At 36.2% G+C, this 27757-nt stretch overlaps 2 non-coding genes and 1 pseudogene across 2 annotated transcripts; all 3 read right to left on the bottom strand.

The window, feature by feature from the left end:
• Positions 1 to 1643: 1643 nt before the first annotated feature.
• On the bottom strand, positions 1644 to 25387 carry LOC149257499 (uncharacterized; annotated as a pseudogene).
• Positions 9427 to 9510, bottom strand: TRNAL-CAA (transfer RNA leucine (anticodon CAA)). The gene has a single exon. It is a non-coding gene; the product is annotated as a tRNA-Leu (tRNA).
• Positions 9522 to 9602, bottom strand: TRNAL-AAG (transfer RNA leucine (anticodon AAG)). The gene has a single exon. It is a non-coding gene; the product is annotated as a tRNA-Leu (tRNA).
• Positions 25388 to 27757: the final 2370 nt, after the last annotated feature.

Raw genomic sequence — 27757 nt, 5'->3', positions numbered from 1 at the left:
GAAGAGATGTGGTGGCTACATGCCTCTGAACTGTGTTACAATGAGGCTCGAAGGCCTATTTATAGTTGAGAAACAATGGAAAACCCTTAACATTCCAAAACCTAACCCTAGGAGATGAAACGCCAAACTGTGGGCCTCGTTTGGGTAAATTGGTACATCAACTTCCCGGGGTCGTAACTTTGGCATACGATCTCCGTTTGACGCGTACAATAGCTCATTAGAAAGATCTATCCGAGCACTACCACTTTGGGAAGGGAAACATCGGTCCATGGACCCATGTTGCCCTCAGATTTCCCAAAAAACGTCGTTTAGGGCCTCAAAACGGCTCCAGAAGTTCAGGACCCGAAAAACTACTAAAAATAGTAAGTTGTGCTACAATTAAGGAAACCGAAAATGCTGAGAGAAACAATGGTGGGGGTCCAGGTGGACTTGGCAGGTGGCCACCAATATCCACCTGGATCATCAGTTGTGGTAATACCAATGTTGGCCTAGCAAAAGTAATATTGAGCTTAGGATCATACAACAATGTAGACATGATTCTTAAGTATATTGAATCATTTTAAAACTACATAAAATCCATGATCGGGGCATTTTTCACGTGAAAATTATACATGTCAATGACCAAAATGATTATGAAATCATCATTATCCAATCATAATCACGCTTAAGGAAAACTTGAAATCTTTTTGTTTTCACGTGCCTGTACAACAATGACAAACCATTTCTTCATATGCTACTCAATCAATTTTTGTAAGAATTGGTAGTCCAATAAAAGAACATCATTTAAGCCCACATAGATTTGAATTATTGGTGAATCGGTGCATTGTTAATGCACTCATTGTAATAAGTCCCTTGATTCAAATCCCCAATGCATTTCCCACCTACCATCCTAAAATTGTCTAAAAAAGATATGCATCCATCTAAATTAACTAAGTATAGCTCAATGTTAGGCTAGAGTCTCATTCCACATAGTGGGAGTAGGTGTAGAATACATGCAAACATTATTATACCTTCAACAATAAAAAGATATAATTTAATAAAACTAAGACCAATTCAAGAAAGAGAAATGTCTTGGAATCAAACATAGAGCCTTCAAGTAATTTCATGCTAGGGTAAACCATCTTATAATCAAGGACCAAGAAATTCTAAAATAGTAGAAAGGAAAATTACATTCAATGGAGATACTATTACCATAATGCAAAAAGTAAAATATATGAAATTTCATATAAACCCATGCTACAAGATTGAGTATATAGTTCTTAGCACGTCAAAATAAGGCACACAAAACCAAAATAGATAGCTACATGCATTTTTAAACATTGTACATGCTTAAAAGTATATAGCAATAAATATCAACAACGCTAACATACAAAAGGACAAAATGAATATATCATCATCACATCATACAAAAAGTTGTAGGGAATGCATAAGGTGAGTGAATGTGTATGAAATATTGTTTACTCAACAATTTATCCAGTTGCAAAATTGACATGTTTTCTAAGCCTTAAGCTAAAACTGGCTTTAGAGAATTCCTTAGTACAAACTTTGATATGTTACTATACCTATAAATCAAATTACAACAAACTACAAAAGAGAATCCAATAAAACATGCAACATGGAAAAAATGTTCCAAGGAGTTATTCTTAAGTGAGCCTCTGTGTTGCTTCCTTGGCCAAATTTTTTTCCTTGGTCCTTGTTTTTTCCTGAGATTTGGTCGCCATAATTCCACCTCCCCATTATGGTCGATATTCATCAAACTTGTCATTAAAGTTAGCCTGCAAAAAGAGTTAATTTATAATTTTGATTTTATGTGGCATTGTTTGATGAGTAAAACATAGTGACTTATAACAACTTATGCACACCTTTATTTCCTCGACAATCTTTCTAAATTCCATCTTGTCCTCATTCTTCACAAAATTCAAGCACGAGGTTGTTGCTATTTTTTGTGCACAATCCGCAACAAAAAATTTCTTAGTGCAGAAGATCTACATATCAGTTTCCCATGAAAAGTAATCACATATTACTTACAATTTAAGCTTTTATGAACTCTGTCATGCTTAAAAAAATTAATAAAGATGATAAATATGCATACCCCTCCAAGACACGTTTCCCCTTGACAATTACATATGGGATATTTATTTTTCTACAAAGTGCATGACGTCATAATACCAACTCAATTGGATCAACATCATGTGCAATGACTACCAATTCAACTTTACTTTGCACGCACATAAATATTCCTTAGCATGATTGAGAAGAAGTAATTAATTTGTTGCAGGAATACATAACAATACCCCAAAAAGCAAAAGCTCTCTTAAAATCCATATTGGAGAAACATGAACAATTACAATTGCAATACCTGCTCAATAAGGTAGGTTACATGATTAATTCCATATTTCATAATGATAAGCTTCTTCACTTCAACAATCTTCCCTTCTTCCTCAACCTAAGATTTTTTCAGAAGCCTTTCCTTCTCCACAACTTTATCTTCTGGCCTATATTTTCAAAGCACCTTGAAAAGGTTGGCAACTACATTAAAACAAAAAGAGTATAAGCCAAAGGACTCAACCAATACAAAATGTCAAAAACAAAACCTCAGACAACAAAAAATAAAAGATACAACTACTCTAACTACTCTAACAATATATGTCGATCCTTTAAAGGTCATTTCATAATAAGAAGGAAAAAAACAGACTTCGTTTGTAACTAAAATACCAAGAATACTTAAAAGAAGAAAAATTCTACTTCAAGGTGGTCTTGGAAAAATATAATGATGCTTCACATTGATGTATATTTAAGCACAATGATAAAAAGCATGCACAACAATTATTTCTCATATTTGTCAAACACTAGTCAAAAGAAAATTACATGGTAATCATCAATAAAACCAAATTCATGTGTTACCCAATTAAGTCAACATAATACATAATTCACTGATACGCTGTACATAATAAATATCAACCAAAAGGATCTATTTCCAGGTGTTTTAAGTTTTTTTTTTGTGTTATTATGAGTACGAAAGTATCTTGAAAGCTTACTCGTGAGTCAAAATCTATTCGACCCTGCTGATGGGCCACATTAACATAGTCATAAGTCACATTTTATGAATATGAATCAAGCTCACAGATAGTCAAATTCACCAACAACAGGTCACGCTCACATTCCCTCATCATTGAAGCTTTCTAATTCTAGCCAAACTCCTACATAAATCAAATTAGTTGTTGTTAATGATTTTTGGATTTCTCTTATTTCTGTAATTCAATTTTAAAGGATGTTTTCGCTTATAGTTTCTTGTACAATAGTTGTTGTTAGTCACATGTTTGTACAATTTTACATAGGTGATCAAGTCTGATTTTATCTAGGGGAAATGACATCATAAACACAAGCCCATCCACCATGCTCCCTATACTATTCTGCAGCAGGTTGGTGTGAATGCATGTGATTTAGATTTGCCTTGGTAGCTTGGCTTCCACAATGTAGTTAATGTTAATCATCTCAAGCTCTATGAACCTCCTGTTCTGGAAGAGGGAGTTCACATTTCCCAGGTTTCTTTTGAACATAGCCTCTCGCTCCTTGTTGAGAAAGTGGGGTCATTTCTACTAAAACAATGAAAAACTGATGTGCCACATATGGAAATCATTTATAGCTAGTCTTAATAGTTACCCATAGGATAATAAAGGTGTGGTTAATCTTGATCACTATGCATTTTCAATTTATATAATTTCATAGTTAAAGTCGACTTTGTAAAAACTAATTAGATATGATCCTAAGTAAATATTATAAAAGGCATTTGTTGAGAAACATACGATATAGATGTTTTGAGAATCAATATTCTTATGCATTTTATGCTTAAACAATAAAATCTAGGAGAAAAGAACTCACTAAACAAGAATTAATAATGAACATTGCAAGCAAATTTAGATGGCAGCAGTGACAAGAAAGTAGCGCCCATTAATTTGTTTCTTAAAAAAGAAATGCATAAAGCTAACAACAACTACAAAGTTGCAGAGTCTACAGTACTAATGACTCCACAAAGTCTAGTCCCTATGTATTTAGACTGTTTTGAGGGGTTTCCACAAGGGTCATATTCACTGTTAATAAAAGAAGTGGGTCGAACTTGTTTTGGGTCTAGTGTAAATATTTGGAACCAGTAAATATTTTTAAGAAATGATATTTTTATGGGAGTATACAAAGCCATCGAAAATACCATATTCCATAGGGTATATCTCTTCACACATAAATCTCATGAAAAAAATGGGGCCTATTACACAAAGGTGTTAAAATACTTCTACACATACTAATTAAATCACATCTAGGAGGATTCATCGAATATTATACATGTAGATCGAAGGAAGATCTAGAAAATTGGGGTTGAACCCTGCACCTGAAGATTGAATTCCTTGATAGCCAAAATATAAAAAATATACATATAAAACTGGGTCATAATAACTCAACCCTTAACTCGAAAGAACACATTTCACTTCATGGGTCACTGTGATTAACTCTAGGGAAGTCATCACCATGCCTAGAGTGGGCCTAGGAGACTTCTGGTATGACAAATAAACGATAATCTTTCAAAATAATTATAACAGATTAAAAAAAAATACAAAGATTATATACCTTCACCAGAGGAAAAGATTGAAAGTTGTATCGATGGAGTTACCTGTTTGCAAGCCGACTGTCACCATCAGGACATTTGGCTAATGAACAAGAGGTACAACCCGAAGAGGCAGTACATTTAGACGCTACACAAAGGATAGTTGCAGAGCCCTTTCGGTAAGGGTAAGAGTGCAAATAGAGGTCACACAAAACGATGAGAGAGAGTTAGTTACCCTCTCTACTTTTTCAATTTTCTCAAAACGATGAGAGAGAGTTAGTTACCCTCTCTATTTTTTCAATTTTCTCAAGAACTGACAAGGGTTTCTTAAGATCCCTTAGAATTGGTAGATTCCCCACAGTAAAAAGAAGATGCAAGCACAATTTCTTCGCAAGTTGCACAGGTATCGTGTTCAACGCTCACTAGGGAAACCTTGTGATAAATCAAATGGGTCCAAACTTAATAGAGGACAGGGTCTTCCATAAGGAATTGAGGCCGTGTGTAATGGTAGACATGTCCGATATAGTAACCCATCATTTCCTTTCACAATAGGATTTTGACTATGAAAAACCGAGACAATGGCGTATTACAACACCTCCAGCAAGTGCCTTCCTTCATTTATGTATAGATTTGAACTCTTCGGCGACTCGAAGTTGAAAGGCATGAACTCTTAACATACCATCTATAGCAGCCTGTATACATAGCTTGTAAAATTTCATATCAAAGCAATGAAAGCAAGCGAGAACGACTCTCTATCTATTTTTCCCTGAGGGAGGAAGGGATGTATACAATTTTTGCCCTAACTCTTAGGGCCATCTGTATGCAATGTCCTGGCATTTTGTTTCAACTACTAAGTATTAATGAGACGACGTACAAATATTCAATCGTCTAACATTTGATCTGATAGTGCAGACTAGTACACGATGGCAGCTGGGAGAGTTTTTTTTAAAAGAGAACCCCTTATGGCATAAAAAACACTAAAACAAAAATAAAAATAAAAATAATATATATAAAATTAAGTTCCAAGCTCTTAAAATTTATTAGTTTTTCATTTAGATTTAAAAATAATTCATATATATTTTCACCACCATTTATTTCTCTCACGTTTATGTTCATGACTAATACCAAAGGCTTAGATAAATTTTGATATGACTACCTTATATAACTTATATACTCATCAATTTTGAAGAAAGGCAACGCCCACAAAATGATTTTGCATTGTCTTTCACGAAATTATGACTAAAGTGTTTTATAGGTTCTAAATTACCATCAATGCCAAATATTACGATAAATAATTCATATATATTTTCACCACCATTTATTTCTCTCACGTTTATGTTCATGACTAATACCAAAGGCTTAGATAAATTTTGATATGACTACCTTATATAACTTATATACTCATCAATTTTGAAGAAAGGCAACGCCCACAAAATGATTTTGCATTGTCTTTCACGAAATTATGACTAAAGTGTTTTATAGGTTCTAAATTACCATCAATGCCAAATATTACGATAAATACAAGTGATGATATCATGGACTTTGATATCCATATTATAAATGCTAAAGTAATAAAGAAACCACTCCAAAGTATTTTAGTTTATGATATTCAAGTTAAAAATGGAAAGACTCCGGTGAAAAAGCTGGGGGCTGTAAAGCAGGACTCCTAAGGCAGACTTGGGTTACAAAGCCGAAAGCCGTAAGGCAGGAGGACCCTAAAGCAGGCAGGGCCTTCAGGTAGGCTCAGTTGAGGCATATTCGGGTAAGGCAGGATCCTAAGCGGATTCTGGTAAGGAAGGAATCGTTTTTGAAAAATACAACAATAAATTTTTAATTTGATTTTGTTTTGATTAAATTAAGAAAATTTAAATATTTATATCAACAAACAATTTGGATGCAGTGAATTTATGTGACATGGCTTTTATTATTGTAAATTCTGGTTGGAGTTAGATTTCAGCTAAGCATGTGTGATTGCTAATTTGTAGCAATCAAGGTCAAATATCTCAATTTGGCTTCAGTTAAACTAGTTCAATTGTTGGAGGAACTAGTGAAAGGTCAATTGTGCCCTGAGACTTCAGTGAAACTCAGATCATCTAGTTAACTAATCAATCGGCCCAAAATAACTCGTGCATACAGAGAATTGAGTTACCTAGTTGTGGTGGAGATTCCAAGGCAATGTGAGAAAAGAGATAGGTTATTCACTTGCAAGTTGTGTTTAGTTGAGCAATGCAAGTGTAATACATCTCTATTCATTAGATTAATGCAATCAAGCATTGGGGTTTTTAGCAAATTTCATTCCTCGAGAAAAACACTTTGTGCATGTGCTATTTCTCGTTGCATATTTGTGATTGATGTTCTAAATTGGGAATTAACTTCCTCAAAGTAGTAGAGTATGTTTGTGTCTTGTGCTTTTTATTAAAACTTCACGAGTAGTTGCAAATCTACACCATAATTCTACAAAAAATTATGTTAAGAGAAAAAATGCATAAAAAATTATAATATACATTGGTCAATGTTAAGTAAATTAATAATAATTAATAGGAAACTAGAATCATATAGTCTTGCTTTGGGAGGAACTAATAAATTGATATTTGAAGTGGATAAATTAATTGTGTACTCAGACACATGGACTTGCATAAATTTTGGTGGGTGGTAACCACTAGTAAGTCTACACATTTATAGTTTTACTTTTACATAACTACTAGGGAAAACATAAATAATGGTGAGAAGTAATTCATGGTAAATATATTTATTTACATCCTATTTCTATGGATTTTTTATGCAAAGGTTTGCACAAATTATGGTGAGAAGTAACTAATGGTAAATATATGTTATTTGCTTTCTTCAAAGCTTAAAAATAAAATATCCCCACACAAATATCTAAAAATAATGCATGAATATTGCAACCATATTCATAAATTATGACATAAAATATGTGAGTCGGTCATCCACTTGACATTATCTTGTGCTAAGGTTACAATAAAACCTTTAACTTATGATCCAATCAAATGTTTGAAACTTAGTTTTTTAAATAATATTGAAAAATAAATATTTAATATTCAAAAATAGACATTATAAGTTGCATTGGTCAATGCTAAACTAATAGTGGTCAAAAGGCAAAGATATAATGTCATGTCTTGACAGAGCCTAAATTGTAAGATTATGAAGCCACTATAATTAAGTAATCTAAAGCTAACTCTACAGATGGGTATGCATACCCAACTATGAAAAAGATAGTCTAGTAACTAAGAATGCTAGCATGGCAGAAAGCTATGAAATCTGACCAAGTTTCTCCAAGCCTTATGGGAGGAGATAAAAGAGTAGTTTTTATGGAAGAAACAATTTTTAAAGTCAATTTATAAAAGTAAAGAAGAAGAAAAAAAATTTATTTATTATAGGAAGAGGTAGTCTATATTGAAACTTGGCTCGAAGAATTTCAAAATGTTAAGTATAAATGACCAAAATTTAGTAATCTTGGAATATTCATCTTTCTAATACCTAATTCAATAAATAATATAAAAAATTTAGAAATATTCATCTTTTTAATACCTAATCCAATAAATAATATAGAAAATATATAAACAATTGAGCAAAGTCTTTGGGTAAAAATTAAATACGACGATTTTTTTAGCCAATACATATAGAATCAACAATTATAATTCATCATCAAAACCAGATAAATAATTTTTCACTTTATTAAAGATTAGTTTCTAACTTTATTTTGCCTCCTATTACTCCTATTAAACCGATGAGAAGCATTCAGCCGATTGAAATGGAATGGTTTTGTTTCGTCTTATTCCAAAACTTTTAAACGGTTCGCTTCACACAGAAACCGTCCATTAGAGGCTCTTGCACGTTCTATGTTTTTATTTCAAAACTATATCATTATTTTAAATTACCAATGTTTTAATTTCAAATTTCATCGTAATTTTTATTTTATTCACGAAATTACATATAAACAAATTATAACAGTTTTCTTTTTCATTTCAAATTTGAATATATTTTTTACTTTATTCCGTTTTCTTTTTAAATAACAAATTTCTTTTTCATTTCAAATTTTAATATATATTTTTATTTTATTCCGTTTGCTTTTTAAATAAAGTTATAAACTTATACATTACAATTATGGCTGGTTCATGTTAATTAGAAATTAACCATTAAAATTATGGCTGGTTCAAGTTAATTACTTTTGTAAAAAATTATGGGTTAGAATTAATTATAAAAAATTGTATATTTTTAGAATGGGGATTAGTTGAATCCTATTTTAGAACAAATTTACTTATTTAAGTTTATTTTGTTATTTTGGTATTAATTTGAATGAGCAGGAAAGTGGAACCCCTTTATCTTCGAAAATGTCATAAAAATAGGGAGAACAGTAACTGGGCAGGAAAGTGGGAGTGCTTTATCTTTATAAACGTCATAAAAACAGGGAAGAGGAAGAAAGCGGAACTGTTATATTTGAAAGTCATAAAAATAGGGAATACAGTGACTGGGCAGGTAAGTGGAAGTGCTTTATAGCGTCAATAAAAACAGAGAAATAGTGTCCTAAGTGGAATTTGAACCCACGCCTCAATCGAGGACCAGAAGCGCCATAGACCACTCGGCCGTCCTTACAAGCGAGGAATGTTGGAGAGTGGGATTTGAACCCATGTCCTTTCGGACCAGAACCTTGGCGTCAACAAAAACAGAGAAACAGTGTCAGAAGTGGGAATTGAACCCACGCCCTCACCAGAACCTTGGCGTCAATAAAACAGAGAAACAGTGTCAGAAGTGGGAATTGAACCCACGCCCTCACCAGAACCTTGGCGTCAATAAAAACAGAGAAACAGTGTCAGAAGTGGGATTTGAACCCACGCCCTCAATCGAGGACCAGAACTTGAGTCTGGCGCCTTAGACCACTCGGCCATCCTGACAAAAGATGAATTGTTGAGAGTGGGATTTGAACCCACGCCCTTTCGGACCAGAACCTTAATCTGGCGCCTTAGACCAACTCGGCCATCTCAACAGCTTGGAAAACAAATTGATAATCAGTCTTTCGCATCCGTCCAGGGCACTTGGAAGGTTAAAAGAAAGTAAACATTACTGCAAATCTTACAGCCAAGAGGGGAGGCACACTTGCAGTTTCATGAATACAAAATTAGATCATCCGCCCGGGGCACTTGGAAGGTTAAAAGAAAGAGGGGAGGCACATTTACATTTTCATGAATACTAAATACAAAGGGGGAGGCACACTTACATTTTCATGAATACTAAATACAAAGGGAAAGGGCATCCCGAGAATCGAACTCGGGACCTCTCACACCCAGGGGAGGCACACTTCCATTTTCAGGAATACAAAATTCCAAAGAAAATGGGCAAACCGATAATCGCACCAAAAGCGAGAATAATACCACTAGACCAAACACCCAGTTTCTGTTCTTAGATGTGATTAACCAGGAATCGGCCTGACCTCTTGAAATACTACGTATTTCAAAGTGATAACCTACTTCCATATTCGACTCCCTTGCTCTGCACAGGTTCATTCGACTTTGATAAACATCAAAGATTTGTATTTCAAATTGATAAATCTGCTGCGCAGTCGACTCCATCGCTCTCCAGATTTTCATGGGACTGAATAATAAACAATCAAGTCCCATCCATTGAATTTTATTTTGGATGAGGACTTCACTCATTAAACCCTAACAAATGCCAATCCATCATTTCTATCCACGAACACAATGATTAAAATACAGCCGGAATTTCAGTTTTGGTATACTTGATAAGAGCATTGCGTTGCACGTTTTTCCATTGAAGTTGAGGAATCTATGCATAATCCTAAGTAAAATATGGAAGTATTCGTTCGGGTTTTTTAGTTTTTTTTAGGTTAAATATATTTTTTTAGATGTGAGAAAATTTATTATAGTTTAGTTTTCAAATTAATATTAAGGATAGTTATTTTTCGTTTTTATTGGTTAATACTGGTTGACTCATCACTGTTATTGAAAGAAAACTACGTCACTTGGAGTAACTCGTTGGTCGTCTTGTAAGGGGTTGTTATTCAAGGAAAACTACGCCACCTGGAATAACCCGCTAGTGGTCCCTAAAGGGGCAGGCTTTCGTTCCTGCCAGATACGGGTCTTGGGCAGTTTACATGTTTCCTTACTTCCAAAGAAGACAAGCTCTTGGCCAAGCAAAAACAGTTTTAGGGCTAAACACTCATTGTTTTAAGGGTGGTTCATGGAAATACACCACTTGGAATAACCCGCTAGTGGTCCGTAAGGGGCCATTATTCAAGGAAAACTAGGCCATCTAGAATAACCCGCTGGTGGTCCATAAGGGGGCAAAGTTTCAATGCCTTGGGCAGTTTACATGAGTTTACATGTTTCCTTACGTCCGAGGAAGTTTACATGTTTCCTTACGTCCGAGGAAGTTTACATGAGTTTACATGTTTCCTTATGCCCGAGGAAGAGTTGTTTACAAGAGTTTACATGTTTCCTTACGTCCGAGGAAGTTTACATGAGTTTACATGTTTCCTTACGTCCGAGGAAGACAAGCTCTTGGGCAAGCAAAAACAGTTTTAGGGCTAAACACTCATTTTTTTAAGGGTGGTTAACGGACACGGGGTGGCCACTACATCCACGGGAAAATCAAGTTTAAAAAAATGAGTGTTTAGCCCTAAGACAACAATGTACAACTTGACAACAATGTACAAGCTATAAGTCTTTTTTATCTGGTGAGAATACAAGCGAGAACTTCATAGTGATGTCAGCTAGAGCACTTCCACATATGTGTTTTTTTTGTATATATGTGTCTAAATATGCTTTTTATGTTCAAATATACAAATGTGTATATATGAAAGTGATTTTGCATATATCTTACATGCATATACATGAGTGTTTTTGTATATGCATCTCTATATATGCTTGGCATATATGGAAGTGAATCTACATATGTATTATATGCATGGGGTGTTTACATGGTAAGCCTATGGCATAACAAGTGCATTCATAAAGCCTTAAATATTACCCTCAATTTTACTACTACCTCCCCAAATATAAATGATTTTTTAACCATAATAGAATCATATTTATATTAAAGGGTTGTTCAAGAGCAAACAACTGAGCTATAGTTATGTAGAGAAAGAGTTTATTGCTTGGAAAAAATTATAGACTTCTAACATAGCCTTTACTTAATTTTTCTTCACAGTTACCTTACTATTCCAAAAAAAATTACAAGTAACTTGTCTTAGGAAAAAAGAGACATAAAACATAAAGTTTGAAAATAAAATATTTTAATGATTTGCACTAACTTGAGTGTCTAGGCCCTCATATTAGCAGTTGTCTATAACGCGACTTTTTGAAAGCCTTTCCGGCGGGTTTTTCCGGTCGAAATCCGGCAGGAATTTATTGGAATCGCAAGTTTGATAGCTAGTTTCTGCACAATGAAAGCGTCCCAGGGGTTTTCCAGGGTGCTGAATCCAAATATGCAGTTAAAAAACCATTTTAATTGCAAAAAATCAAGATTTAACCTCAATTTCTTCCGCCGGATTCCGTCACCGGAATCTCCAAAAAGTCGCATTATAAACAACTCCCTCATATTAAGGAGGGTTCAACTCCTCAATCTCCATGAACTCCTTTCTTTTCTATATAATTTCTTCTTCAAGTTTCCCTACATGTTTAGAATATCTTGAAGCTAAATTATTTGAGGCTAAAGACAAAACATCCATATGCTAGGCAAGGAACAAGATACAAACAATTGCATTTCCAAAGAGTCAATCATTGAATTTGCAAATGCAATATACTCATCATGTTTGCATTATGAGTTGCAATGGCTTGTTCCAAATCTTTTAAATTATTTGTAATTGTTAGGATATTCCGACACATAGGATATAGTTAAGTTCAACTTGGTCTAGTATAGAGTTAGGTTAGAGTTAGGTAAAGTGTGTTTCTTTACCGTTGTACTTTTTGTAACTTACAATCCGACGGTCACGATATGTAGTGATCCGACGGTTCACTCTCACCTCGGTATTACCGACACTTGATCCGTGGCTTGACACCCGATTGGTCCATGAGTTCTATTTAAAGCGCATGGAGGGTCATTGTTCGAGTAATCCGTGCATGAGAGAAGCTTATGTAAATTTTCATTCTTTGATTAATAAATTGTCTGTACCCACGTTGGGACAGGCCGTGGACTGTTTCCCTCCTTGCACTCTGAGGGTTTTAACCACGTCAAAAATACTGGTGTATTGATTTGAGATCTGGTTGTGAGCGGTGTCCTTTTGGTATTCTTCTGTGGAACTTACCCTGTAAATTCCTACATGGTATCAGAGCTATTTGAGGGCCGCGTCCGTTGGTGATCCAAATCTGAAGCCGGTAGAACTGCATGCGGCTGTCGTTTCCTAGATCTGCTGTTTCTGACTGCTTTCGGGCCGAGAGGACTGCTCTGTTGCATTCGGAGCATCTGTTTCAGTGAGGAACCCCTTTCGTTTCACGCGAAAAGGTTTCCGGTAGCCCTAGCTGCGTCATTTTTCAGATCGGGAGGTATATAGTGTTTTTTGCAGTTTACTGTCATTTTCTCTCTGCTTATTTCGGTTTCGGTTTATTTAGCCTTTTTTTTTCCCGGATCTATACCTTTCATTTCTGCGTATGCTCTTTGCCCTGCGACTCTGTGCGATCTGGGCAAATCAGAAACAGAAAGAAAGGATTTTTCTCATGCGTATGCTCTTTTCCCTGCACCTTAGTGTGATCTCGGAAAATCAGAAACATTGAGGAAAATATTTAGTTTTTTCGGCTAAAAGCTAACTTTGAGATTTTTTTTTAAAATTTCTAGTTTTTTGGCTAAAGCTAACTTCGAGCCGTAAGGTTCGTTTTTCTTTGGATATTCGTGTTGGGTTTTGTGTTTTGTGTTTTGTAGGGGAAAAGAGTCTTCCCAAGGCAAGCACGCAAATCGCGGCCCCCCCCCCCCCCCCCCTCTCTCTCTCTCTCTCTCTCTCTCTCTCTCTCTCTCTCAAATCTTTTGTATAGATCAATTGGTTCAAAGACCTTTTAAGAGAGTAGAGGTCTTGGGTTCAAGTCTCCATTTTGTGGGGGCGGATTTTTTCATTCCCGCACATTCGCGCACTTTGCCGACAACGTCAACAATTTTTTTTTCAAAAAGCCATAACTTCTTCATCCGGAAGCCTTTTTCAGAGCCGTTTTTTTTAAAACCGCCTATTTTTTCGAGATCTATCCATTGGACCACTCACTTTCAGCATCTTCAGCTTCAGTTGTTTTTCAAAAATGGAAAGTCCATGCCAAGTCATTCTTGACAGCACTAACTACTTCCAATGGGTCGCCTACATGGGAGATTTACTTAGAAGTAAAGGTCTCTTCAGAATAGCCACAGACCAAGAGAAGAAACCCAAAGATGAAGACAAGGCCGAAAAATGGGAAAATCGACAAGATCAAGCACGTGGCTTGATAGGAATGTCTGTTTCTCCTGATCTTAGATTCCACATTGCAGAAATTGAAACTCCTCATGAAGCATTAGAAAAACTTGCTAAAGTTTTTGGGATTAAAAATGAAATTAGATCCCATCAACTTGAAAATGAGCTGCTTACTTTGGATCCTAATAATTTTTCTTGCATTGAAGATTTCTTGTCAAAATTCAAGAACCTTAGATATCTCTTGGAAGGTGTTAAAGTTAAGAAAGATGATGGTAACCTTATTTATTCCATCCTCACTAAGTTAGGGCCAGCCTACTCTGTATTTGTTTCCACTTTCCATTCTACCAGGGAAGCTTTCATTTGTCAAGGCAAAGACTACAAGCCCCCTTCCTTTGACTCCTTTTGTGATTCCTTAATAAGAGAACAAGAAAAACTCTTACACCTTGGTCTTCTTAATCTTGGAAACTCTTCCACAAAAGCGTTAGCCGCCCAGCAGTATCCAAATTCAAAGAATCCTAAGAAGTCTTATCCTCAAAGGAATGGTCCTAAACCAACTCAGCCTCAAGATGAAAGATCATTTCAGCAATATGATAAGCCCAATAAAAACAAATGGAAGAAGACTGAAAGACATTGTAACTTTTGTAATCGAGATGGCCACTTAGAATCTAAATGCTTTAAGAAGATGGAAGCCTTGGAAGCCGCAATGAAGAAACATAACATCCATCTGGAGCCTACTTCAACTTCAACTTCCGGAACGGCATTTTCTGCATGTCATCGTCAATCATCTCAGTCTAGTTATGCATTAAATGTATCTTCTTCTTCTTCTCATTCTCATGAGTGGCTCATTGATTCTGGAGCCTCTTGTCACATGGCCAAAAACCAAGCCATGTTTTCTTCTTTAAATGATTGTAACACCAAAAATATATATGTTGGTGATGATAGATCTCTTAATGTTGTAGGGACTGGAACTGTTCATCTAGACAATGGTCAGTTCAATGATGTATTATGTGTTCCAAACTTATCCTGCAACCTTCTATCTGTCTATCAGATAACTCATTCAGGTGAAGGTAAAATTGTTGAATTTTCACCTCATGATGTTGTAATCAAGGATCTAAAAGATCCTAAACAGATTCTAGCTACTGGTCTTGCTGATGATTCCAAAAGGTTGTATAAGTTTCACAACTTTGGGTCATCCCATCTTCCCTCAGTATTTGTTGCTCATAATGATGAAGTGAGCAAACTTTGGCATGAGCGGTATGGTCACTTAAACTATCGCTCCCTTCAGCATCTATGTAAAGAAAACATGGTGACAGGTCTTCCTATGGTATCTTGCAAAGATGGTGTTTGTTCCGGATGTGTACTCGGAAAACATCATCGGGACAGTTTTGACAAACGTGCCTCTTGGCACGCCTCAGCCCCTTTACAGCTTGTGCACAGTGATTTATGTGGTCCTCTTCCTGTTGCTTCATTCTCTGGCTGCAAGTACTTCTTAACTTTCATTGATGATTTCTCTAGACGCACTTGGGTATACTTCTTAAAACTCAAGAGCGAAGTATTTACCACCTTTTTGGCCTTCAAAGCATTCGTTGAAAAACAATCTGGACATCAAATTCTTAAGCTAAGAACTGATAATGGTGGAGAATATGTTAAAAATGCATTCATCACTTTTGCACCGAAAATGGAATTCAAATGCAACATACTGTTCCATACACTCCACAACAAAATGGTGTAGCTGAAAGGAAAAATCGCACTTTAAAGGAAATGGCTAATTGTATGCTGCAATCTAAAGGACTCAGTCTTAGTTTTTGGGCCGAAGCAATTAATTGTGCAAATTATATAATCAATCGCACTCCTACTAAGGTTCTAGAGAATATCACTCCAGAAGAAGCTTGGAGTTCCATTAAACCAGATGTAAGTCACTTTCGTGTGTTTGGAAGTGAAGCATGGGCCCATATTCCAGATGAAAAGCATAAAGCCTTAGAACCTAAGAGTGAGAAATGTACTTTTGTTGGATATTCTGAAGATGTAAAAGGCTATAGACTTATTCCATTTAAGTCCAAAAATGTTATCATTAGAAGAGATGTAAAATTTGATGAAAATAAATCGGCCTGCGAGCCTAGTCCGGCGGATGTGCCACCTCTTCCCATCTCTTCTATCTTTGAAAACATTTCTTCTTCTGATGATGAAAGCGAGGATGATAATCCTTCCCCACCTTCTCAGGATCCTCAACTTCCAAGATGGGTCCGTGCTACTCGGGATGCAGCAGGTGATCTTGCCGGTGATCCTACAGATCAGCGACGTACACGTTCTCAGTTTGAAAGAGCCTCTTCTTTACTGGCTCAAGCTCCAGTGAATCATGATCCTGACACTTTTGCAGAAGCTTCAGGCCATCCACATTGGGAAACAGCTATGAATGAAGAATATCATTCATTGATGACAAATGATACATGGGATCTTGTTCCTCTACCAAAGGGACGCAAACTTGTTAGATGCAAATGGGTTTACAGAACCAAGTATGGACCAGATGGGAAAGTTAACAAACATAAAGCTCGTCTAGTTGCTAAGGGCTTTTCACAGGTTGAAGGCATTGACTACACTGAAACCTTCTCTCCAGTTGCCAAAATGAACTCTATCCGCCTTGTTCTTTCCCTTGCTGCCTCTTTAAAATGGGAAGTACATCAAATGGATGTTAAATCTGCCTTCTTGCATGGGGACTTGCAGGAAGAAATCTATATGGAACAACCCATTGGCTTCATACAAACAGACTCCAGCCTCGTTTGTCGCCTTAAGAAATCCCTTTATGGCCTCAAGCAAGCTCCTCGAGCTTGGTATGCCAAAATGGATAGCTTTCTTTTAGAATCTGGCTTTTCTAGGTGTCATTCTGACAATACTGTCTACACCAAGAAAGTGGGCAACTCTCTCATCATCCTTGTTCTTTATGTTGATGATCTTATTCTTACTGGTAGTGATCCCAACCTTATAAACCATGTGAAGTCCAGCCTTAAAAAGAAATTTGAAATGACAGACTTAGGACACTTACACTATTTTCTCGGTCTTCAAGTCTTGCAATCCCAAGAGGGTATTTTCCTTTCCCAGTCCAAGTATGCTTGTGATATTCTTCGTCATTTTCACATGGAAGACTGTAAGCCAGCCCCTTCTCCCTTTCAGTCTGGAGTCAAACTTTCAGTCTCTTGTACTTCTCCTGAAGTTGATGCTACCTTATACCGTCAACTTGTCGGAAAACTCTTGTATTTAACCCATACTCGTCCTGATCTTTCCTTTGTTGTTGGCCTTGTTGCTCGTTTTATGCAAAACCCCCGTGAAAGTCATTGGAAAGCAGCTAAAAGAATACTTCGTTATGTTCGAGGTACAATACAGTTTGGGATTCATTACAGTGCCAAAGCAGCTCCTCTGTTAGTTGGTTTCACTGATTCTGATTGGGCTGGTGACCTTGATGATCGGAAGTCTACTGCCGGTTATGTCTTCACTCTTGGTTCAGGACCTATTACATGGGCTTGTAAGAAACAGGCTGCCATTTCTCTTTCGTCAGCAGAAGCAGAGTATCGTGGTGCCGTGGAAGCTAGTAAGGAAGCCTTGTGGCTTCGTCAGATCCTATCAGAGTTTGGCTTTGAGCAGCAGCATCCAACCACACTTTGGTGTGATAATCAAAGTGCCATTCAGCTATGCAAAGATCCAGTCCAGCATCAGCGCAGCAAGCACATTGAACTACACATGCACTTCATCAGAAAGCTCATTCATGACCATGTTCTTGAAGTGCAATATTGTCCAACAGATGATCAGGTTGCAGACATCTTCACAAAGGCTCTCACAGAGGCGAAGTTCACTAAACTTCGATATATGCTTGGAGTTCAGGAAGTTGTCACTAAGGGGGGATAGGCTCTAGTGCCTCCTTCCTTCTCCTATTGTGTCATATTTGTAAATCCTTCAATCCTATCCCAAGTTGTTCTTAAGGGGGGATGTTAGGATATTCCGACACATAGGATATAGTTAAGTTCAACTTGGTCTAGTATAGAGTTAGGTTAGAGTTAGGTAAAGTGTGTTTCTTTACCGTTGTACTTTTTGTAACTTACAATCCGACGGTCACGATATGTAGTGATCCGACGGTTCACTCTCACCTCGGTATTACCGACACTTGATCCGTGGCTTGACACCCGATTGGTCCATGAGTTCTATTTAAAGCGCATGGAGGGTCATTGTTCGAGTAATCCGTGCATGAGAGAAGCTTATGTAAATTTTCATTCTTTGATTAATAAATTGTCTGTACCCACGTTGGGACAGGCCGTGGACTGTTTCCCTCCTTGCACTCTGAGGGTTTTAACCACGTCAAAAATACTGGTGTATTGATTTGAGATCTGGTTGTGAGCGGTGTCCTTTTGGTATTCTTCTGTGGAACTTACCCTGTAAATTCCTACAGTAATGACCATCAATGATATGTTGTTTGATTTATTTATCTCTTCCTCTCTGTGCAAGACCTAACAAACCTCCTTGACGATCTCTTTATCCATCTCTATTGTGTCTAATGAACATGACCCATGACAAACAAAACTAGGGGAATTATTAGTTGCAAATTGAAACCAACAATACTTGGATTAAAACTAGAGTGCCTTTCACCCAATATTGGAATAATATTGATTATAAAGATGTATCTATGGGCTAAAACAAATTCATTTAATCCACTTAAAGCCATGACAGGGAGCATGAAGTACAAAGGGGACCCGAGTAAATGATTTTTTAGGACTCCCCAAATGGGTCTCACCTTGGCCAGGAACCACGACTTTGGATGGAGAAGAGACAACTAACAATCCAACAAATGACCACTTTCTTTTGTCCCTTGTGATGGTATACCATGATGTTTGGACCTCCACCAAATACATATAGATCCATACATAGGAAAAAAGGATCCATAATTCTAAATAGCTTGTGGGTATTTCCTCCATCGCATAGATCAACCATGTGTAGAGCTAGTTGGAGCAAGCAAAGGGAATTGGTTACCCACACCCCAATATTTTTTTACATGGTGAAATGAGTTGTTCCCTAAGGTGATGAAACTTTTGGGCGTCAAGCTTGGGTTGATATTTAAAACCACAACTAAGAAATTTGGAATGAACTTACAACCACATTTTTAATTAGGGTCACAGGTTTAAAATTGGCTATAATTTTAGACCAATGATAGGACTACGTATTTAACTCCTTCTTGACATGGTTGAAGGAGATGTTTGCACATTGGATAGAGAGGTGGTTGGCTATTAGAATAAAGGAGAATATATAGTTGACAATTCTGCATATTTTGCCATTTAATGCTTTGATTAGCAATATCCAGTGTTCAAGAACAAGTATGGCTTAAGTAAAGTCCTAGCGAGAGCACTGATATGCATCAATAATGTTATTAGATGTCCTTCCTAGACCCCATGCAAATTGGACCACTTTATTTCCTTTGCGACCTTGGGTGATCCCACCCTCAAATATTGTCCCGGTCCAAAATTTAAATGTTAATACTCCCACCTAATACATGTCTTCAAAAAATAGATCCCATATTTCCACCAAATATTAAAATAGGTATGTTTTATTTTTATTTTTATTTTTACTATGTGTCGTAACATTTTTATGCCCCTTATTATTTATGCCCCTAGTATATTGGTCTCAATATTTTACATATATATCTAATATCTATATTAAAAATTGGTGTTTACCATGTGTTACTTGAGCTTTCAACCAAAGGATGAAATATGTGAATCCTTAGGAACCATAAGACCATTTCATCTTTAAAATTTCCCCCTATCTAAAATTGTGCTTATTTTAGTTGCTTCTTTAGAAAATTTCACAGTCCATTGAGAAATTTTATAAGGTACAAGGACTAGATATATATAACCATGATCCTTCCTATGATGCTTCAATTTCGTCGAAAAACTCAAAACCATAAATCTTCTCATATTAATCACTCCCATCCCACACCCCCCAAAACAAGGTTGATTAATAGACCTCAACATGTATACCATTCTTTTAATGTAAAATACCCCTTAACTCCTAATTAATACCATATAATATATTAAATTACATTTTAACTATTTTAAAACCCCAATGTAATACCACGTACTAGGATAATTGGATAATTGTTATAAATCCATATATTATGGTAATTTTTTCCAAAAAAAAATCCTTCATAATACTACATCCATATATAAAAGCTCTAAGTATATGCATTGCTTCCGATATACATACTCTTAATTTTCTTAAAAATTAATTTATTACAAGATGTATAAATACTATATTTTCAAATATAGACTTTTTTATAATTTTATTAATAATTAATACTTCAAAATATCTAACTTTTAACTTTAATATAATTAATTAATGTTATTAGATGTCCTTTCTAGACCCTATGTAAAATGGAGCACTTTATTTCCTTTGTGACCTTAGGTGATCCCACTCTCACATATAATTCTGACCCAAAATTTAAATGTTAATACTCTCATCTAATGTCTTCGAAAACTAGATCCTCATATTTTCACCAAATATTAACATCGGTATGCTTTATTTTTATTTTTACTATTTGCTACAATGTCCCTTAGTATTTATGCCCCTATTATATCGGTCCCAATATTTTACATATGTATCCAACATCTATTTTAAAAATTGTTGTTTACCATGTGCTACTTGAGCTTTCAATCAAAGGATGAAATATGTGAATCCTTGGGAACCATAAGACCATTTCATCATTAAATCCCCTTATCTAAAGTTGTGCTTATTTTCTTTGTTTCGTTAGAAAATTTCATAGTCTATTGAGAACTTTTATAGGGTACAAGGGTACAAGGACTAGAGATATATAACCAGGATGCTTTTTATGATGCTTCCGTTTTGTTGAAAAACTCAAAACTATAGATCTCCTCATATTGCCAACTCTCCTCCCACACCCCACCAAACAAGGTTGATTAGTAAACCCAACATGTATACCATTATTTTAATCTGAAATACCCCTTAACTCCTTAATACCATATTGAATTACATTTTAACTATTTTAAAACCCCAATATAAAACCTCATATTATGTTAATTGTTATGAATGCATATGTTATGGTAATTTTTTCCAATAAATCCCTTATAATACTACATCCATATACTAAAGCTCTAAGTATATGCATTGCTTCATATATACATACTCTCAATTTTCTTAAAAAATAATTTATTAGAAGATGGATAAATACTGTATTTTCAAATATAGACTTTAAATTTGATATATAATTTTGATAAATATTTATATATTTTTTTATAATTTTATTAATAATTAATACTTCAAAATATCTAACTCTTAACTTTAATATAATTAATTACATATACTAATAACCCATAAATAACCTACTATTAAAGAAACAAACAAATGGCAGACACTGAATACAGTACATATACTAATAATCCAAAAATAACCTAATATGAAAGAGACAAACTAGTGGCAAACAATGAAACCAGTACAGTACGTAGAACCATGGCTTCCAGAATCGATCTCTAGATCTTACACTTCTTAGCCTAACATGCTCTTCAGCCTCACCCTAATATGATCTTTAGTGATGTTGGGCCTCCGAAGAGCTCTAGGTTCCTCGACCGCTTTCAATAATACTAGATACTATAAAGTGTTTTTTTTTTTTTTAGATCGAAAAAGCATGATTGTATTTATATCAGAAATATAAACATAGCATTATGTACCAATATAATTGTTTCTCATATAGAAGAAACTATGCACAGGAATGGAGAACTTGACACAAAAATACGTCCCAGCCTAATTGAAAAGCATCAACAGTTCATGCCAAAAGAAGAAACTAACAGCCATGGTAGGTATGAGCCTAAAATAGCCTCACTGATCAGAGAAGGCAGTATTTATCCACTGAAAACAAAGAAGATCAAAACAATCTGCCCATATCAAAAAGAGAGCCAGAATTGCAGACATCAAGCTTGGAGGACCTGCGTTCACTGGAAACAACAATATTAGAGGATAACAACCATCAACATCCGGAGAGAAGCATCTGATCTTAATGGAAAACAAAACCAAAAGATGATGAAAGAAACAGAACCGAAGCAAAAGCAAGGTTAAAAGTCGGGAGGAAAGAAATCCTGAATGGAGAAGATTTTTCCCTCATGGGAGACCTGCATAAACCATAAGCCTGGAACCGCCTGAAGACCCCTTTTTGATAAATCATCTGCCTGCTGATTAAGGGCCCTTTTGATGTGATGAATGGAAGCTCCCTTGGACCTGTTCCATAAATATTTGATCCTGTCAATCCATCCAATGAGCTGCGGCTTCATAATGATATTCTTACCAAGAACACCATCCACCATGACCTTTGAGTCGCCAAAAATGGATACATCCTGGATATTGAGAAAGAGGCAGAAGTGAAGAAGGCCAGCAAGGGCCATCGCTTCCGCCTTGCTGTTGGATCCTCTCCCCCCGTTCCAGTAAATGAGAAAATGACAATTTTCGTTTACCGAGATGATGACCCCACAGCCACATTGACCTCCCTGTTCAGCCCCGTCAAAAAAAGCCTTTGGCATAGGAGACAATTCCTGCAGGACCTCATTACCATTCTGTTTCGGCCGCTTGGGTAGGCACTGCGGAATCGACTCATAGATGGAAGTAATAATGGAGATGATTTCCAGAAAAGGGGAAACCTTGCTATTGAAAATAACCTTATTACGCCACTTCCAAATACACCATACAGATATGATGAAGATTGATCTCCATGATTTTTTTTGAAGACTGCTCCATAAGAAAGCTTCCGAAATAGAGGAGTGAGACATATGCTGGATACCATAGCATTCCTCCAGAGCTCTCCAAAGAAGACGAGTCTTCTTGCAATCTAGAAAAAGGTGGAAGTTGCTTTCTTCATCAGACCAGCAGATGGGACAAACACCAGGACCCTGCCATCCGCGTTTCCTTAAATTTTCCCAAGAGAGATTTCTATTGTGGAAGGATAACCAGGAGAAAAAGATCATTTTTGAGGGGCATCCCGATTTCCAGAAGATGGGCGGGAATGAAGGCCTAAGGAGAGAAGGCTTAAGGCCGATCAGGTCTCTATAAACATCTTTTACCTGCACAGCAGACATAGCTTTCGAGCTTTTCCACATGAGACCATCCTGATTCTCCGAGCGAAAGATTCCACAGTTTCTAAGGCGGATTCTGATTTGATCCCATTGAAAAGCAATGTCTGTCGGCATCCCCAGACTATCAGCTTCCTTCCAAAGAGGAATCAGACCCTGCCAACCTGCAATTAGACTATCCCAATAAAACAGACCTTTCCTGTGGAGAAAATTTAGTAATGAATCCTGAATCTCAATCGCCTCAGCACCACTCATAAAATGGTCTTTCCCAATGAGAATATTTTTACCTGATTGGAAGTGCCAAGATAAGTTTCCCAGGAAAAAATTACCAATCTTTCGGAGGCTTAACCAAACAGGAGACCCCTTAGAAGAGCCTAACTTTTCTTTTCTGAGCCAAAATGCCAAATCCTTCCTTCTTAAATATTTGTTCCGAACTATATTGCTCCATGGACCATTTTCAAAAATGCCTCTCCACAGAGTTTTACAAAGCAAGGCCCTTCCGAAGGATTTCAAGTCTAAAAGCCCCCATCCGCCACAGCTCTTCGGCATGGAAATATTGGATAAAGTTGAGAGATGAAATTTCTTTTTACCCGCTTGCCCTCCCCATATGAAATTTTCCGTAAGCTTGTTCATTGCCATAATTATGCTTGCTGGGAGGAAAAATAGATGGGCCCAGTATACTACCATCTGATTTAAAACCGATTGAGCAAGGATCACTCTTCCTGCAAGTGAGAGGCACCTGTATTGCCAGGCGGAAATCTTCTTGTAATACCTATCTAATATCCACACCCAATCCGCCTTTTTATAACCAGAGGCTTTTAACTGAAAGCCCAAATATTTTAATCTGAGACTGATAGATTGAGCTTTTATTCCAAACAGAGCCGATAACCATTCAACCTCATCCTGGCACGAATCATTATGGAAAAAGACAGACTTTTCATAATTTATTTGAAGACCTGTTGCCCTCTGAAATTTTTTTAAAATCTCATAGTAACACAACCATGTAAGTCTGCATAGCATTCCGAACAATATAATGTCATCAACAAAAAGATTATGGGAAATCGAAATGCTCCTGCATATTTTAAGCGGATAACATCTGAATTCCTCTACGGCCTTATTGATATGAAGGCTGAGAGTATTCATCGCCAGAATGAATAAAAGCGGGGATAAGGGACATCCTTGCCGGAGACCTCTGGATGCAGAGAAAAAAGGAGAGGGAATCCCATTTATGATCACCGAAAAATTCACCATCTCAACACATGCCATTATCCAGTTTGTCATACCAGCTCTTAAGCCAATCTTTGCCAGTAAACACCTTAGATATCCCCAATCGAGGCAGTCGTATGCCTTTTGGAGGTCAATCTTAAGAATGACTGCATCTCTTTTTTTTGCCTGAATAGCAAATAAACCTTCCTGTGTACTTGCCACCGCATCCTGTATGTTCCTTCCTTTTAGAAAAGCATGCTGCTCTGCTGTTAAGTGTTTGGATAATGTTCCTTTTATTCTCTCTGCAATTACTTTTGCAATAATTTTGTAAGAAATATTACACAGGGAGATCGGCCGGAAGTCCATGAAAGACTCCGCTTCATCTTTCTTCGGAATGAGTGCTATGTTGGTGGAAGCAACCTTTGGATTGATACTACCCGCCATTCTTGAACCCTCTATCATCCTTAACAAATCCGCTTTGAAGAGGTCGAAGAAATGAGTAAAAAACTCAATTGTCCAGCCATCCGGCCCTGGACATTTATCTCTTTTAAATGATTTCATAATTCCAAGCAACTCTTCTTCAGAGATTGGTTGAAAAATTTTATCATTTGTTTCCTCATCAAACATCTGAGGAAAAACTTCGATGCCCCATAGAATATCCTGAAACCTGCTCTCTTCAGATCTTTGGTACTGTTTACCAAAAAAGTTTACTGCCTCATTTGTTATTTCCTGTTGAGAGTAAATGAACTGACCACTTCCATCTCTTATCTTCCAAATGGAATTTTTTTCACGCCTGGCATTTGCAAAGTTGTGAAAGAACTTTGTATTCTTATCCCCTTCTTTTAGCCATATCGCTCTACTTTTCAAACGCCAAAAAGATTCCTCTTGTTCTAAAATTTTTATTTTCTTCTTTTGCAACTCCTTTATAAGACACCTCATCTCAAGAGATAGCTGATGAGTAGCCATCACCTCCGATGCCATGTCCAAAGCCCTTTGGATGTTTCTGAGCTCTTTTCTGTTGGATTGCCTTTTCTCATATTGCCATTTTTTCACCACCTTACGCATATAAACCATTTTGTCCCTAAATGTCATCAAGAGAGAGGAAGGATTATTATGTGCCAACTCGTTCCAAGTTTTTTTAATGAGGTCATTAAAGCCCGGATCCTCCAAAAAGGAGCTATTAAACTTGAATGAGTATCCTTTCCTAATTTTTTTTTTCCTTCCAGCCTAAAATGATTGGCCTATGATCTGAAATGAAGATGTTTTCAATTGATGAGAATGGCATACCCATATAATCAATCACACTAGCATGAATAAGAAACCTGTCCAGCCTTTTAGCAACATATGCTTTCTCAATTCTGCCATTTTCCCATGTCGGGATCATTCGAGGAGGGAGAATGTCAACATAATTTCTCTTCAGTAATTCATTCTTAATCCTTTCGGCAAGAGGATCCTTCTTTCTGTTACTGCCCCAAATCTCGTCCATATTTAAAGTGAGGTTTAAGTCCCCTGCAATCAATAAATTTTCCACATCAAGCATTTCAGAGTCCAAAATATTCTCCCAGAATAGCATTCTATTCTTGTAGGGGCGTATATATTGAGGATGTTAATAGGAAAATTGTGACCTCTCATTTTAGCCGAAATCAGAATTCCTGCCAAGCATCTATATGTTTTTGCCATGATCCAGGACGGATCCCATAAGACTACTAAACCCCCCGAGAGACCGGTCGCCTCGATGGCAGAGATGTGCCATGAAGGAAACATCTTTCTGAAGTAAGAGATTGCAACAGAGGAGGCATGCATTGTTTCCTGTATTAGAATAATTTTGGGTCTAACTGAATAAAAGAAGTTTTTTAAGGCCAAAAACTTGGGTCCTGCCCCCAAGCCCCTTATATTCATGGAGATGACGAAATTCATATTGGAGATTTTCCGGCCTTGCATGCTCTAAGAGGCCTGTCTTCAGACATGTCTATGATTGGGACTTCTATAAGAGATAAATTTCGGACCCCTCTGCCCGCTCCCTCACCTCTCCCCCTGAAGTGCCTGCTTCCCCCTTTTGTTTTCCTCCTCACCGTAATATTTCTAGCCGACTTTGGACTAATTTGAGTAGGTTCGTGTATATTACTATTTTTTGCTAACTATCTCAATAAATTTAAATGGAGGTAATTTTAGTTTGTAAATAGTTGTATATGATTAATATAAGGTTTAATTATTTGGAATCATTTTTAAACACAAACCTCATTTTATATATATATATATATATATATATATATATATATATATATATATATATATAAAGATATATATATATATATATATCTATATATATATATATATGGACCCCTCTGCCCGCTCCCTCACCTCTCCCCCTGAAGTGCCTGCTTCCCCCTTTTGTTTTCCTCCTCACTGTAATATTTCTAGCCGACTTTGGACTAATTTGAGTAGGTTCGTGTATATTACTATTTTTTGCTAACTATCTCAATAAATTTAAATGGAGGTAATTTTAGTTTGTAAATAGTTGTATATGATTAATATAAGGTTTAATTATTTGGAATCATTTTTAAACACAAACCTCATTTTATATATATATATATATATATCCTCAATGTTAGTGAAAAAATTTTAAAGCTATTTTTAATTTTTAAATTATTTTGATATAATTATTATTACATTAATGTATCCATAATAATGGAAAAACTATTAATTTTAAAAATTATATTTTTTTATAAAGGGATAGCAGAGCGAGAGGGGTCTTATTTGGTCTTGATGGAAAATGTTCTTTCAATTTGTATGGGGAATTGGAACTGCTACCAATAATCAAGTCGAATATCTGGCCCTGTGGAAGGAATTGGAAATTGCCAAGGATTGCAAAATCACAAAAATAAATGTCTTTAGGGATTCGATGCTTGTTATCCAACAATTCCCAATAGCTAAGAAATCTATTAACAAAGAGTTTGTGACAACAAGTCAAAGAATTCTCTTCTTAGCGTCAAAATTTGAAGAGGTGAATTTCTTCCACATACTTTGTCACTTGAACTCGGAGGCTAATAAACTTGCCAAAAAGGGTGCCATGATGAGCCAAGGTGAAATAGAGTTTAATTTGCAAGGGGACTATACTCGAATTCCATAATATTGTAAGTCTAATTACAAATTAGATGCCTCAACTTGAATCTTAGTGGATGACAGAAAACCTTCCAAAGGTAGATCGTTGGGCCCTCCTTTTCCGGCCAACGTCTCCCCACCGTTGGCTTCAGATTCCTAATAGACGATACAAGTGTTTTTTGGTGCAGTACATGTGGTCACATCCCATGAATTCAACTATAAACAAAAATATTATCTATTTAATAGGCATGCGACTCTTGCCTTGATCCGGGCTTATGCATGAATGCAACTGAATAAAGAAATAAACATAAACATAAAGATGCAACAAAAAATAATCTTCAT

This window comes from Pinus tabuliformis, chromosome 6 (genome assembly GCF_031772625.1).
Source record: "Pinus tabuliformis cultivar Carrire ecotype Pingquan chromosome 6, CPIR1, whole genome shotgun sequence".
In the NCBI taxonomy this organism is placed as follows: domain Eukaryota; kingdom Viridiplantae; phylum Streptophyta; class Pinopsida; order Pinales; family Pinaceae; genus Pinus; species Pinus tabuliformis.
The sequence above is the reverse complement of the archived record's forward strand: the minus strand, read 5'-3'. Positions and strand labels throughout refer to the sequence as shown.